Here is a 13,834-nt window from a genome sequence, read left to right on the forward strand (position 1 = left end):
TATACGGGGTTACCTCACTATTAGGAGTTTAAAATATACAGATCATTCTTATTTACTAAGAGGATGAATTTTTTTAGGAATTTTTTTTCTTTAGAAATCCTTTATTTTAGGAAGAGGGCCACATTACTTCCTGATTAGTAATCCTGGGTGGTCATGTTCCAACTTGTAGTCAATGAAATTTGGACATTAAACTGATGAAAGAAGTATAAACATAATATCTTCAAGTCCAGCTGAACAATCACAACAATACAATTACAAGTTGTGTGAACTTGATGTGCAGAGTCAAAATAAAAAGAAAAGATAATCGAATAGAAAGAATTCTACTATAAGAATAAGAGCATTATAAAATCTGGAGGAAGAAAATCCAAAGTTTGACATTTGACCTTCACATTCCATTTATGTTTGGAAAAAGTAAGCCATAAAGCTTGTCAGTAGGGAAGCTAGGAAAGACTTCTGGAGATCATCTAATCTGGGGTGTCTTAAATTTGGGTCTAATTCACAGACTTCAGGGAGTCTGTAAGGTCCCTGAAATTGTATACAGTTTTTTTGGAGACAAGGTCCATCAGAGATTCTCAATGGGGTCAAAGTGTTAAAAGTTACTTAGACAGAACTAATCACCTATCTATTTAATTGCCCTGAGTAGATGATATATTCTATTTTAAATCCAATGGAAAACATCATTCCTCTACATCTTCCTCTACTTCCAATGTTTAAAATAGTATATATTAATGATAAATTTCCCATTACAACTCTTATAAATCTCTTCTATTTCAGTTGAAGACAATTTCCTTCTTTTCCAACCTTACCAAAGATGAAGAACAGATGGTTGCTGCTATGCATTAACTTACTCTACCTATTCTTTAAGATCATTGTAATGTCAGCTTAACTCCAATTTTACAAGTTGTGCCTCTTTGTAATGCCTATCAAATAATGTACTTATCTTTAAAGAATTAAATTTGAATGTCTGTAAGTTAGCAATGTTTCTTATCAAAGCCTTTCCCAAAACATAGGGAATGAAAGAAAGACATCCTACTAATATACTTGGAGTCATTTCATTCCAGACATGTGACTAAGTTCAGATTTCAAGGCATCACACCAGTCATTTTCTTTTGGAACCACAGTCCCTTGTGTGAGTGAGTGAGTGAGTGAGTGTGTGTGTGTGTGTGTGTGTGTGTGTGTGTGTGTGTGTGTATGCACATACATGCGCTGCATCATGGAAGACCAAATAATGGAAAACACATGTCAGGGACATGCAATACCCATTAGTAATTTTTACTGCTTTCCTGGATTAACTCAGAATCCTGATGACGGTTTAAGATCAAGACCAGGTTGTCCAATATAGCCGAAATCACCTGCTGAAGTCATTAGAGCCCATGTGCCTGTTATGGTTTAAACTGATAACCAGAGGTCTTTAATGCCTTAAATATCAAGAAGAGATGGAAAACCTAAGATACTTTGAGGGAAAACTAAAGCTGCAATCTGATTCCCAAATCTAGGAGTTACTATCATGGCTGAAATGGCATTGTCATCTTAAGCCCAACAAGAAGGAGACTCAGGGTAGTGTTGGTCTAGGTGGCTCTACAATGAACTCTGTTCTTTACTCCCTTCTTCTGAAGGTAACAAGTCCTGGGCCAAGGAAACTATCAGAATTGCAGGAAGAAAACTCTACCAGATAGCATGTGAATGCCTGAAGCTGAATTCTGGAAGCCTCTTCTGAAAGACAAGCTAGATATTTATTTGCTGTGGTGTGGATGGATCCAGTGCCTCACACCTATCAGGCAAAAGTTTTACCATTGAGCTATACCCCAAACCCCAGATTCTCTAATGATTGGAGTAATATGTCATTAGGAGTCCTGAAGTACCCAACACCTCTAACGAATAGTTACAATGATGACAACAACACTGTTTGGTCTACTTGGGGAGACCTTATAAAACGGGTTCTTGGGTAGTTAGTGAGGCAGTCTCACCAGAACCAATGAAGTGTGAATTACTGTAATTAAAGGGAGGACAGGCGCTGGATGTATGGCTCAAGCAGTAGAGAACCTGCCTAGCAAGTGTAAGGTCCTGAGTTCTAACCTTAGTACTGCCAAAAAACAAAAAGAGAAAGACATAATAAAGGATAGGTTGGGAAATGGTTCATGGTAACTCTTGATCCTTTATAAATCCCTTTGGCCCTGGGCTGTGGGACATCTGTTTATATATTACCCAATCAAGAGCAGCAGAGAGGCTCCAAAACTCTTACAGTTGCAGAGGAGTTCCCTGGTAGCATTTACTTGAAGACTTTGAGTTCTGTTAATAGGTGACTACCCCTGGAAAGGACCTTTGATTGTTGCATTGGTGTGAATAAGAAATATCAGAGAGATTCTAATTGGGGAGATAGAACCTGAACAATCTGGTGGCTTAGAAGGGCAGGAGAAGAAGGACCCTGGAAGGGAAACACAGGCAGGGATGTGAGGGGCTGAGGATGGACTGTACACTATAAGGACCATGTATTCACCACTAACATGCTCTGGTAAACAGAAGATGTTAAAAGTTATGGATTTTCTGGTGAAAGGGAAAACAGTAAACATTAGATTAGGTATTTGAGAACCAAGTTAAATTAAAAGACTGATAAACCATTTTATGCAAATGTATAATGAAGGAGGGAGAGAAGGATGGAAGGGAGGGAGAGAAAGAAAAAAGAAAGAAAAAAGAGGAAGGAAAAATGAGCCATGACTATTTGGGAAAAAAAGAACTCAAAGTGGTACTACTAGAGTGAAAGTGTTAAAGGTTCATTCTTCCTCTTCTACCATCAGACAATGGGTACCATGAAGTACTCAAAAGTTCTGAAGTAGACAGAATGAGATCAAGCACTGATTCACAGTTGTAAACTATGAATACTTTAATTTCAAAATTAATCAGGCAAATGAAAATGAAAAGAGATGAATGTCTTCAAACATGAGCTGGTTGGGGAAGCCAGAAAAAGTATCTGGACATTGGAGGTAGAAAAACTCTAGGCATGTGGAATGTTGAACAGCCTGTAAACACACAATAACTGAATTTAGCATGGCCTGCCAAGAGGGCGATGACTAACACAAAAACCAGAACCTTGACCATAAACAGAACTAAATACTCCAAATTTTTATATAAAGCTTAATTTTAAAAAGTGTCAAGACTTCACCAGTGCTCTGCAAAGAAGCGTATATAATAAAACAGATACCAAGTCTAAGGAGGTAGTTTGCTCTCTTATCAGCTCAGCTAGTGACAGGGCAGCCTGTGGTGTGGGGGAATGCATATGTGGGGGCATGAGGATAAATACTAACCTATTCAACAAATACCTTCAACTAAAATAAACAGAAAAACAGGGGAGATGGTAATATAATGACGAAGGGAGTGGTAAATGTCACATTTCTATGGTAACTTCTATAAGCTAACTCTATTCTGCCAATCTTATCTCCAATTTTCAACATGAGTCATGGTTTTGACCTTTTCCTCTGCTTGGGAAAAAAAAAATCTTTCCTGGTGTTTTCTACCCAAATTTTCTATCCAGTCTAATCTATTAATCCTTTGAGGCCCATTTCTAAGAAATCTTCCATGAGAAGTCCAATATTCATATTTCCTCTCCTTATAACCAATATATGAATGCTCTATTTAATTGAATAGTATTAGTCATAGAAAAGAGGTTTGGCCTCCTTAAGGAATGCCTGACAAAAACTAGGGTGGGGTGAAAATTGAAGAAGGTGAAGGTAGTAAAACTAGAACCTCTCACTTGTCAGCTGGGGAAGAATACTAAGTGAATAAGTAACTATCATACTGCTGATGGAAACATAAACAGTGCTCCCAACTTGAAGAATCTGGAGACATAAGAAGACATGTAGGAGCACTAGCCACATATGCCTTTGCTAAAAGAAATTAAAAAAGAGTTTCTTGCTGGGGTTGGGGGATTTGGCATGGGGAGCATTCAAAGGCAGGGAAAGAATGAAGGAGGGATACACCACATTCAACTGTAACACAAACAAGAACTTACTAAACACTGTAAGGGTGCCACTGAACAATGGGGATTCAGATGAGAAAGAAAGCTTATTCTGTTAGATCTGTAAAGATGTCACAAAGCAAGTGTGTGGGCCTAGATCAGTGCACTACCAGCCCTCTATGGACACCTTTAGTGGTCATGATGACTGAAGGCTATTGCTAGAATTTAGTGAGCAGGAGCCAGGGATCCTGGACATTCTGTAATGCAAAGCAACAGCCCCCTACAACAACTGTATTGTATCTCACATAATAGTCATGTAGGTTAAAAAAAATCCTGATTGTTACTACATTAGTCTAAACCTCATTGCTTTAATTTGAATATATAGTGTTTTCTATGGGTTTAATATACACTAAATTCCCAGGAATGATAATTTGCTTAATAAACATTTGATGCTTCTATGTGCTAAACACTGATCATCTAATTCTCCTAACAGTCTCCTAACTCAGGCATTATTATTATGATTATTATTGCTATCATCATTACCATTTTCTAGATGAAGAAGCTGTAACATAGAGATATCATATGACTAGCCACTCAGCTGAAAAATGGCAAAGCAGGAGATTCTAACGGAGGCACTATGGCTACAGGAGCCAATCTTAAAACTACTCTACTATGCTGGGAGTATTGCTTTTTTTATATAAAAACTTAATCAAAACTTGCTCATTATTTTAGAAAACCATATCACCCACAGCAGAGACATTCTTGGCATCTGAGTCCCCATCAAGGACATCATTGGCTCAGTCTGTATTTATAGCTGTTGCTCTCAAAGTGAAAGTCCTATCAGTGCAAGTGCCAAACTCCTCCACAGGGTCTAACACAATAGATACATTATAATATGTAATATACATAAAGCTTAGACACTATAAATTCATGAATTCAGCAAGCATTTCTTGAATTCCTACCATGTGCTGGGCACTAAGGATACAGTAGTGGACAAAACAAGAGAAAAAAAAAATCCCCACTAGGCTTAATTCTTATAGAAGGGGAGAGTGAGGAGGTGACCTATGAATAAAGATCTTAAAAATCTAAGTGTGGCCGTGAAGCTGTTGACAAAAGAGCTGTGCACATGTGTAGATTCCAAGAGTACGTTTTAGAGGAGAGAATTGGCAAACAATAGGAAATAGTGGTGAAAACTGACATTCAGAAGGAAAATATGAGGCCAGAATCTACAGATTTGGGAGTTATTTAAAGAGAAGAGACATATGGAGCCTTGGGACTGCATGGTATCACTCCTGGGGAGAGAATAGTGGAAACACCTGTAGGAAAAATAGGCATGGGGGGGAAGAGGTGTGTGGTTCTATCATATCATGGAGAACATATTTCACTGCAAAACTGAACTCAATTTATAACATTCATTCAACAATTAAGTGAGTACAGACATGTGCCAAGTACTGATAGATTCTTACAGGCATTTAGGTTCCATCTTCTGTATCCAAATTAGACAGAGGATTGTCTAAAGGAAAACAGACACCATACGATGGAGCCACAAAATTGTCAGTCATTATTTACTGGGTGCCTTAAGAAACTATGAGGAAGTATAGAAGAAAAAGAACTTTCTTCTTTTCTGCAGTTTACCCAAGTGCTGTGAAAGAAGTAGAATATATTTAAAATATTGTTAAACTATCCATCGAATTTATTTCCTCAGAAGGCCTTCCTTCTTTTACTTAAAAAACACCCTAAGCCAAATTCAACAACACCCCCAAGTCATGTCAGCTCTTCCTTCCTAGCACCTGTCACCTGGCTTGGCTACTTGACCACTGACTCCATAATGTCCTGCAGTGTGTCTGTTTTGTTTACCACTGCATTCCCAGAACTAGCACAGTGCCTGGTACCCAGCAGCCAACGATATACACAGAACACAACCTGCAGTGCTAAGAAGGCTGTCTGTCCTCTCATACTTCTAGTCATGCCATCAAGAAATTTTTTGCTTTCTGAAAGCTTCTTGGTCCCAACATGAAAAAGTGCCACCACAGAATGGTTTCAGAAATAGTGGTAGCAGCAAAGGATTTCTAATATCTTAAATCTTTGTCTCTGAAATATAGCATACAGCCAAACTCAGTTTATCTTTTGAATTCATAGTCACCAATGATGGCTTTTTTCTTTTTTGGTACTAGGGACTGAATCCCTTGCATGCTAGGGAAGTGTTCTACTACTTGAGCTTTGCCCCCAGTGATGGCTCTTTTAAAGATGACCAGATACCACATGAAATTCACTCCCCATCCCCAGGAAATCTAACCTGTGCTACTGAGGTCTCAGCGATACATGGTAAAGTTCCTATTTTCTCTCAAGATCAGGCATACTCTACCAGTGTCTTGAGACACATCCCCAGCCCTTTTTTGGTTTAGTTATTTTTACAATAGGGTGTGGAGTTTTGTCCAGGTCTGGCCTTGGGCCTTGATCCTCCTACCTATACCTCCCATGCAGCTGGGATTACAGATGTGCACCACCATGCCCACCTCTTACTTACAGCTTCTGATAGTCCCTACAACTATTTCAGGAAACCTTGCTAATTCTATAACTGGTCAAAGACTAATGAGGGCACAGGAAATATACTCATTGATTTCAAATAGCTCCTGAAACATCATTAAAAAAATACAACTAACAAAATTATTGCTTATTTTCTTCAAATTGACATCTGAATAGGGAATTACATTAAGTGCCTCAAAAAAAATAAGATAAGTAAACTTCAGGTGTGTGTGAAAACAAAGGGGCCCAATAAAAGACTTGGTTGAGGTTGAAATTCATTCTGAAAGCTGAGTGAACTAGATCTGATTCACTGTCCCAACACACAGTTTGGAGTTTTAGCCTGGGATAATGGGCACTAACTTCCCTGCTTCTAGTAAGTCATTGGCACCAAGTACTAGAAAACCATTTTAGATCAGGATCTGAAATCCAAGACCCAGAACAGCTGAACCAATGTTCAGAAGCACTTCCCCATAACATCCATCACCCCAAGAGTAAACTACCCCAAAGGCAGATTAAAGACCAAATCTCCATAGTTACTATTATGGGTCAAAGAGTAAAACTATGGATCTTCACTTGCATTTAAAATCAATGTATGAGAATTACATTGATTACAGTCTTCTCAGAGCATCAAAATGGCTTTCTCTGCAATCTTTCTGTCCACTGTGTTGGATAGGTCAGCTCTACCATCAGAATCAGAATTCTACAGCATGGTGGAACCTTAAAGGGATAATGAAGCCTGAGAGCACCAAATAAGTCTCAGCTTATTAAAAATCCTGGCATACATTTTCTTCATAAAATGGAATCTTAAAATATTTTGGATAGCAGTTACACAATAGTATTCAAGAAACTCATGCAAAGGCCAAAAACAACTACCAATAGGTTAAGATGAATGAGATCTGACAAGTGCTGCACATTTAGATTAAAAAAAATTTAATTTTCTTACATTGTGTATATATAGCCAGAAAGCAGTTTGTGTAACACTGAAGGCAACTGTTCTGCATGTTTTTTCTTAATAGAAGGGTATGTCTCTTCCCTTCCATACCTGTTTAGGCATAAAGTCTGTTGGAGGTCACAGAAACAGATTAGGAGGTCCCCATAAACTCCTGAGGCTTCTTATACACATGTGCTTTGGAAGCTCAATTTCACAGGCACCACCAGTGAAAGAAATCACACTAGGGAAGCTCTCTGAGAGTGGGCATATTTATTTGTCACTGCTGAGTTCCTATTGCTTAGCATATGAAGGGTATTCAGTAGTTTTTTGAAAAAAATGAATGCACAAAGCCTTGGTTGTGTACAAATGTTCTCAAAGGATGCTGACTTAAAGAGGGTATGAGTTGAACTGCTTTCTGCTATACTCAACAAATGGAACTAAGCAAAAATCAGAGCAAAGCCACTGCCTCTGGAAGGATGCGTTGTCCTACAGATTCAATTTTTAACCATGGAATTCCCTTCCCCGGAGTAGGGCTAGGAGCAGGGTAGAGATGAGGTTCACAGGTTCACATCTGAAACATGATTTGCTGTTCCGGATCTCATTTTCTTCACTGATATGTCTGCGGTGCCCAGTCTGTATTCAATGTTGGATACTTTTCAATCACATAATGTTCAGAAAAGCCTAGCCTTTTGAGTATATTCATGTGTTTACATGAACTGAGGGATTGTCTACATGAAACCAAGGAAACAGGTCTTTGGAAAGTGTCTGGTTTGATAAGTATTCAATTGCTGTTTAAGTTTTGCAACTTGTTGCCCTGCTTGCAGGCAAGTCTCATTAATAAGAGGTAAGGCAAAATATATGCTGAGAACCTGAGATGGCTAATTCAATCTCATCCTTAGCTGAAATCTAGTCAAGTGTTGAGACATTTGAGATCTTTTCAAAAATAATTTTTTCAAAATTTTGTATTTATCTTTTGGACACAGAGGTCTTTGACAATATGTAGGGTTTTTAAAATTTTAAAAGTTAAGAGACTAATGCAGATACTTTCAGGCAATATAATCATGAAAAAAGAAATAGCTGATGACTGTCTTATTTAGGTAATCCTGTAAATCACTGAAGCTCATTTTGGCATTTTCAGTATTCATTTCACTCTTGCAGATGAAATAATCAGAAAATATTTATTCTGGAAAAAAACTGAGAAAGAATCTTCCCTTTTGCAACTATTGGAAACCAAACTATAGAAAAGTTGGTTTTTTTTTTAAGTTGTTTAACAACGAACTAAGGAAGGGATCATCACATTATTCAGATAAGAAGAACTGGAGAATACATGACTGAAGGTCATAGAGGTCATGACCAAGTACAATTAAGATGCTGTTCTGCTGTGATCTGATATCCAAAGCCAAAAAATTAGGGGTGTACTGGCTATTAACCTTGTCTCTGATTCTCAAAAGAAATGACTTAGACTATGCAAAAATTTTCATTTCCATAATACAAAATAATTCAGGATATACTATTCTACACTTTGAATGATTTTCTTGTCTATGAATTGTGATGTACATTACACAAATTTACAAAGAGCATCACTATGACTCTTAGAACAAATGTTGTTTCCTTAAGAAATTATGATTTTTAAATTATTATTATTTTTGATTTTTTAATTATTAAAAATGGGATATAGACAAGTCATCTCTCTTACTGTGGTAAAACTATTCATTGAGCCATAAAAAATATTTCTCTTTTTAGCAGGTTACAAAGACCCTCTCCTTAACTTTAATCAGGCTCTTCTTCTGAGCCCTCTGTTCAACTAGGCCCAAAGAGACTTCACTGTCTTTACAGAATCCAGTTTGAGCAAGAATCCTGCTAAATGAGTTTAGCAAAAATCCTCTACCCAAGTTAGTATCTAATCACCTTCAATACCTGAACACCCTAGTCTACCTTCAGTGAGAATTTTGTTGAGCTGATGGAGGAAGAATCCCCACTCATGTTTATCATTAATGTTTCCTCTTAGTAATTTTTCACCTACTTACCACTCCCCTCCTTGCCACCCCCCCACCCCGCCCACCTTGTTCCTTGGCTCTAAATCCCCACTTGCCTGGCTGGAGCTGTTGTCAAGTGCAATCTCTCTCCCACTGCAAGACTGCATTGCAGTAGTCCCTATCTCTATTGCCATGGAGCCCCTTGAATAAAGAGGAATAAAAGTTCCTTAACAACTTCAACAAGTATCATAAATAATTTCTTCTTTAACATAGTTACTGCTTTCAGCCCTACTTTTATTTATTTCTTTAGAAAATGGAAGCAGTCACGTTTACAAAGAAATTGTGGCGCTACAGCTCTGTGGGCAAGAAGCCAAATGACATTTTAGAAAATTAAAGTGAATTGACCATAAAATGCTCAGATCAATGTCATACTGACCAGCTGAGGAAAGAGTAACAACAGAAAGTAAAGAATAATGCCCAGAAATGAAGTCTGGGGCAGAGAAATTTCTTGCTCTTATTTGTTTTACAAACTAAATTAACAAAAATCAAAGAGGTTTTTTAAATTTTGTTTATCTTTTAGGATAAGACTTGCCACAATGAAAATTATAATACTGAATGAAAAATGGGCATAACTGAGTAAATGTCGCATTCCAGTGTTCCATTCAGCTGAGAAGATGACAAATACTGCTGAAAACCAAAAACTAGCCCTGCTCCATACACGAAGGCCCTTATGGAATGTGTGCAACATATGGTCTGAGAATAGCTTAGAGACCAAATTCCCAGAGTTTCTGTTGTAACTATAGGACTCAAACCATAGAGAGACTTTTTTTTTTAAAATCAAGGATATCATTTTGATTTTCTGAATTTCAAAAAGTTTCTCATGCTCTCCCATGGAACAATTCCTAATAGGTGTCATGGATACAGCAAAAAATATCAACTTTCTAGAAGCTCCACAGTTGTCTCATGAGTATGTTAATACTATCAGGGTCAAAATGAATGAGGATGATTCCCCAGGCTCCTCCCAACATTCCCTCCCATTTGTTAATGACTCTGCAGGTGTGAAAACAGGGACCTTGCAGCACATTGTGTAAATACTTAGGAGAAAGACAATTCTTAGGAGAATTGGCTATTCCAATTATAGGTGAACATTCATAGAACTGCATGTATTTTGCTCCAAATGGTTATATAACAATTTCTATCTTTATGTAGTTCACACTCTGCATAAGTTACACTTTGTATTGGACAAAACACATAGGGAAGAAAAACTAGTAACAGTTCACAAGATGATATAGGAAAAACTGCAGAAAAATAACAGTGTGCTTACATTCAATAGAAACTGAAGAGTGAACTTGTTATTAGGATCCTATTTATAGATCTGTTGTAAAGGATAATTATAGTATCTCCCAATGAAAAGTCATTCAAGAATAAATACAGTGAGGATGAGATAGAAATGAGAAGACTTATTTGTGAAGGCCAAACATATTATCTGGCATAGTGACAAGAGTAATAGTTATAATAAATTAAGGAAACTTCAGCCCAAACAAAGAAATTCACAGAACTGCCTTTAACCCATGTACACGTATACAAAAGTGCTCAAAAGATAAATTCCTTCTGGAGAAAATGGAAGTGGAGTAAGAGAAAAGTGACTGAGGGTTCTGGTGTTTTGTATTATTTTCAAATAAAAGTTTGGTTTAAATTGCTGATCAAATCTGGAGTTCAGTAGTGAACTTGCAGTTCTTATTTTTTCAAACTTGTTCTATGTTGTCATGGTCTGCAGGTTCACTTTGTTATAAGCTATTGTGCAGCAGCATAATTGGAGTGAGAATTATAAACCCCATCAGGTTGTGTATGTAAAAACTAATGTTCATAAACGAGCTTAGGAAGCTGCCCCCTGCTCTTAAGGATACATATACCACCTCCAAATAACTGCATTGTATTCTTCTATAGAAGGGACTTTTGCCAAAGAAATGAACCAGGTTCAGATACAATACCAAACATTGCATTTAACCTTACTGTCAAAATGTGCAGAGTATGGCTGCTAACGGCCTGACTTACTGGGGTGTGTTCTTAACTCAGAAGACAGGGCATGTTGTGGACGTACTTCTTTCCTGACCCAGATGTCACTGTTACTGACTTAGTTTCCTGGCCTTGAGTGGCCTTGCCTTCTGGTTTGCTTGGCCTTGTATAACTTGGAGGAAGTAGAGGTTGGAGTTTCCCTGTAGCAGAGGCTGCATGAGCTCAGATATCCTGCAGAGTAATGCAGTGAGACTAAAATTTTACATTTTACACAACTGTAGGGGACAGAATCAAACATATGGTAATCTCCGATAAAGAAAAATTATAGAAATACTCATGCATGGTTCATCTGCAGAACGAACTGCATACCTTGTATGTACGGAACTGAACAAATTACATAGAAAACTGGCCATTCCATCCATTTTTGTGATAGATTCAAGGTAAGTTAGAGCTGTGCAGGACTTTGAAATGACATTGTCCCTCATAGGACTCTGACGCCCAGAAATACCTAGATTTACTTTAAATTCTGTAATTTATTCTCATTATTCCTACTTTTTAGAGATATTCCAAAGGAAGAGCTGGTCTACATCCCCTATGATACAGTAATTGATGAAACAGTTTTAAAAATGCAAATTACATAGAAAGTATTCACAATTAACTAGATTTTATTTGTAACATTACTTCAAAACTTTTCTGGATTTTAGCCTAGTGTGGCTCCAAACTGAAGAGGCATGGTGTGTGGGCCAGAAGACCAGTGTCAGTTTTAAGTATGGTGTTTTATTCTGAGGAAAAGCACTTGGTCTCTTTGATCTTTCATTTTCTAATCTATTTGCATTTGCTGCATATTTACTAAGTACTACTCTGTGCATGCCTGGTCTAGGTGTTGGAGTTGAGAAGGAGACAAAACAGGAAACCACACTCTCACAGCATTTATACTCTAGTGGGGAGGAGAGGGACGACAGGACACAAGAGAAGTAAATACACAGAATGTTTGAAAATGACGAAGACTAAGGATAAAATCAAAGCATGGAAGGTGGACATGAAATGCTATGGGCTAGACTAGAAATTTAGAAAGAATGATCTGGAAAGGCTTATCCAGCAAGATGAATTTTTTTGTGAAACGGTAATTTTTTATCAAGACCTGATAGAACTGAGAGAGCTATCTAGATAAATGTCATTATAGTCAGAAGGAACATTCAGGATGAAGACATTGAGACTGGAACATGCCAAGTATCTGAGGAACAGAAAAGAGGCCAATGTGACTGGGGCAGAGAGAATAAGAGAAAGAGGAAGAGGAGATGAGGCCAGAGAGGCCAGAGAGGGACAAGGGGGCCAAACTCCTTACAGGCCATATAGATTTGGGACTTTACTCTAGTGAGAATGGAAGTAATGGGAGGGCTTGAGCAGGAGCACGATGAGCTGACCTCTTTACATAAGATCATTCTGACTACTGGCTTGTTATTTATTTCAAGGAGTATGAAAACCACTCACATTTCCAAAGTTCTTAAGGATTAAGTGAGATGATGTTTGTGGAGGGCTTTCAGGGTATGAAGTGATATAAAATGTGAGGACTGTTATTATGTGGAGTAGATGTGGCACAGTGGACAGATGTCAGGTTTTGGAATCATAGGCATGGGTCTGAAGGCGACTCTTCCAATAACTAGCTAGCAACTAGTAACTTTTGTGACTTCATATGCTTCATATGTTTTGTTACAAACATAGGGAAACTAGGGTAATTTGCCAAGAGTTAAACATAATTATGTCAAATATTTATCCTATCAAAGAATGCAACATGCACCTTTCAGTATAGCAAGAACTGAATGTCTGTCTACTCTAGAGCATGGGGATAGCCCTGGGAATCAGAAAATGTGGGGTCTAGTCTAACCTTCCACTGCTTCATTTTTTTTGGTGGGGGGGCAGTGTGCTGTGCTGGGAAATCAAATCCAGGGCCTTGTACATGCCAGGCAAGTACTCCACCACTGAGCTATGTCTCAGCCTTGCTCCATGGCCTTCTGGAGAGGAAATCAATTCATTATCCACAGTTCATTCATTTTCTCCATCTCTCCAATGGATGGTGGTTACAACAACTGTTGTATTCCTGTGGTGGCTTTAGGGTTAAGGAGATAATACTTGTAACAGCACTGTATGAAAGGAAATACTGCATAGTGCTTCTATTGTTAATGCAAGTGTGACTAAGACTGATGTTAAAGAAACAATGAAAAAATTCAGAGGAAGACGCTGTACTGGAAACAACTGGTATTTATCTGTTTATCCTGATAACAGTATCAAGAGCCTTTTAAGCTCTATGGCTTATATAAGGAAGAGGAGGAGAAGCAGCAAAGAAGGCAGACTTGAAGCAGTAGGCCTCTATCACACAATAGACACAGTTTCAAAGAAAAAAATTTAGCATAGATTAAAATTCTCTTTAAGTCC

The 13,834-nt window shown here is 37.9% G+C and overlaps 1 protein-coding gene across 2 annotated transcripts in view; it reads right to left on the minus strand.

Annotated features, from left to right (window-relative positions):
- Atf6 (activating transcription factor 6) overlaps positions 1–13,834 on the minus strand; it is a 187,343-nt gene that overhangs the window by 5,939 nt on the left and 167,570 nt on the right. The window lies entirely within an intron of this gene.

This window comes from Castor canadensis, chromosome 11 (assembly GCF_047511655.1).
Source record: "Castor canadensis chromosome 11, mCasCan1.hap1v2, whole genome shotgun sequence".
Taxonomy (NCBI): domain Eukaryota; kingdom Metazoa; phylum Chordata; class Mammalia; order Rodentia; family Castoridae; genus Castor; species Castor canadensis.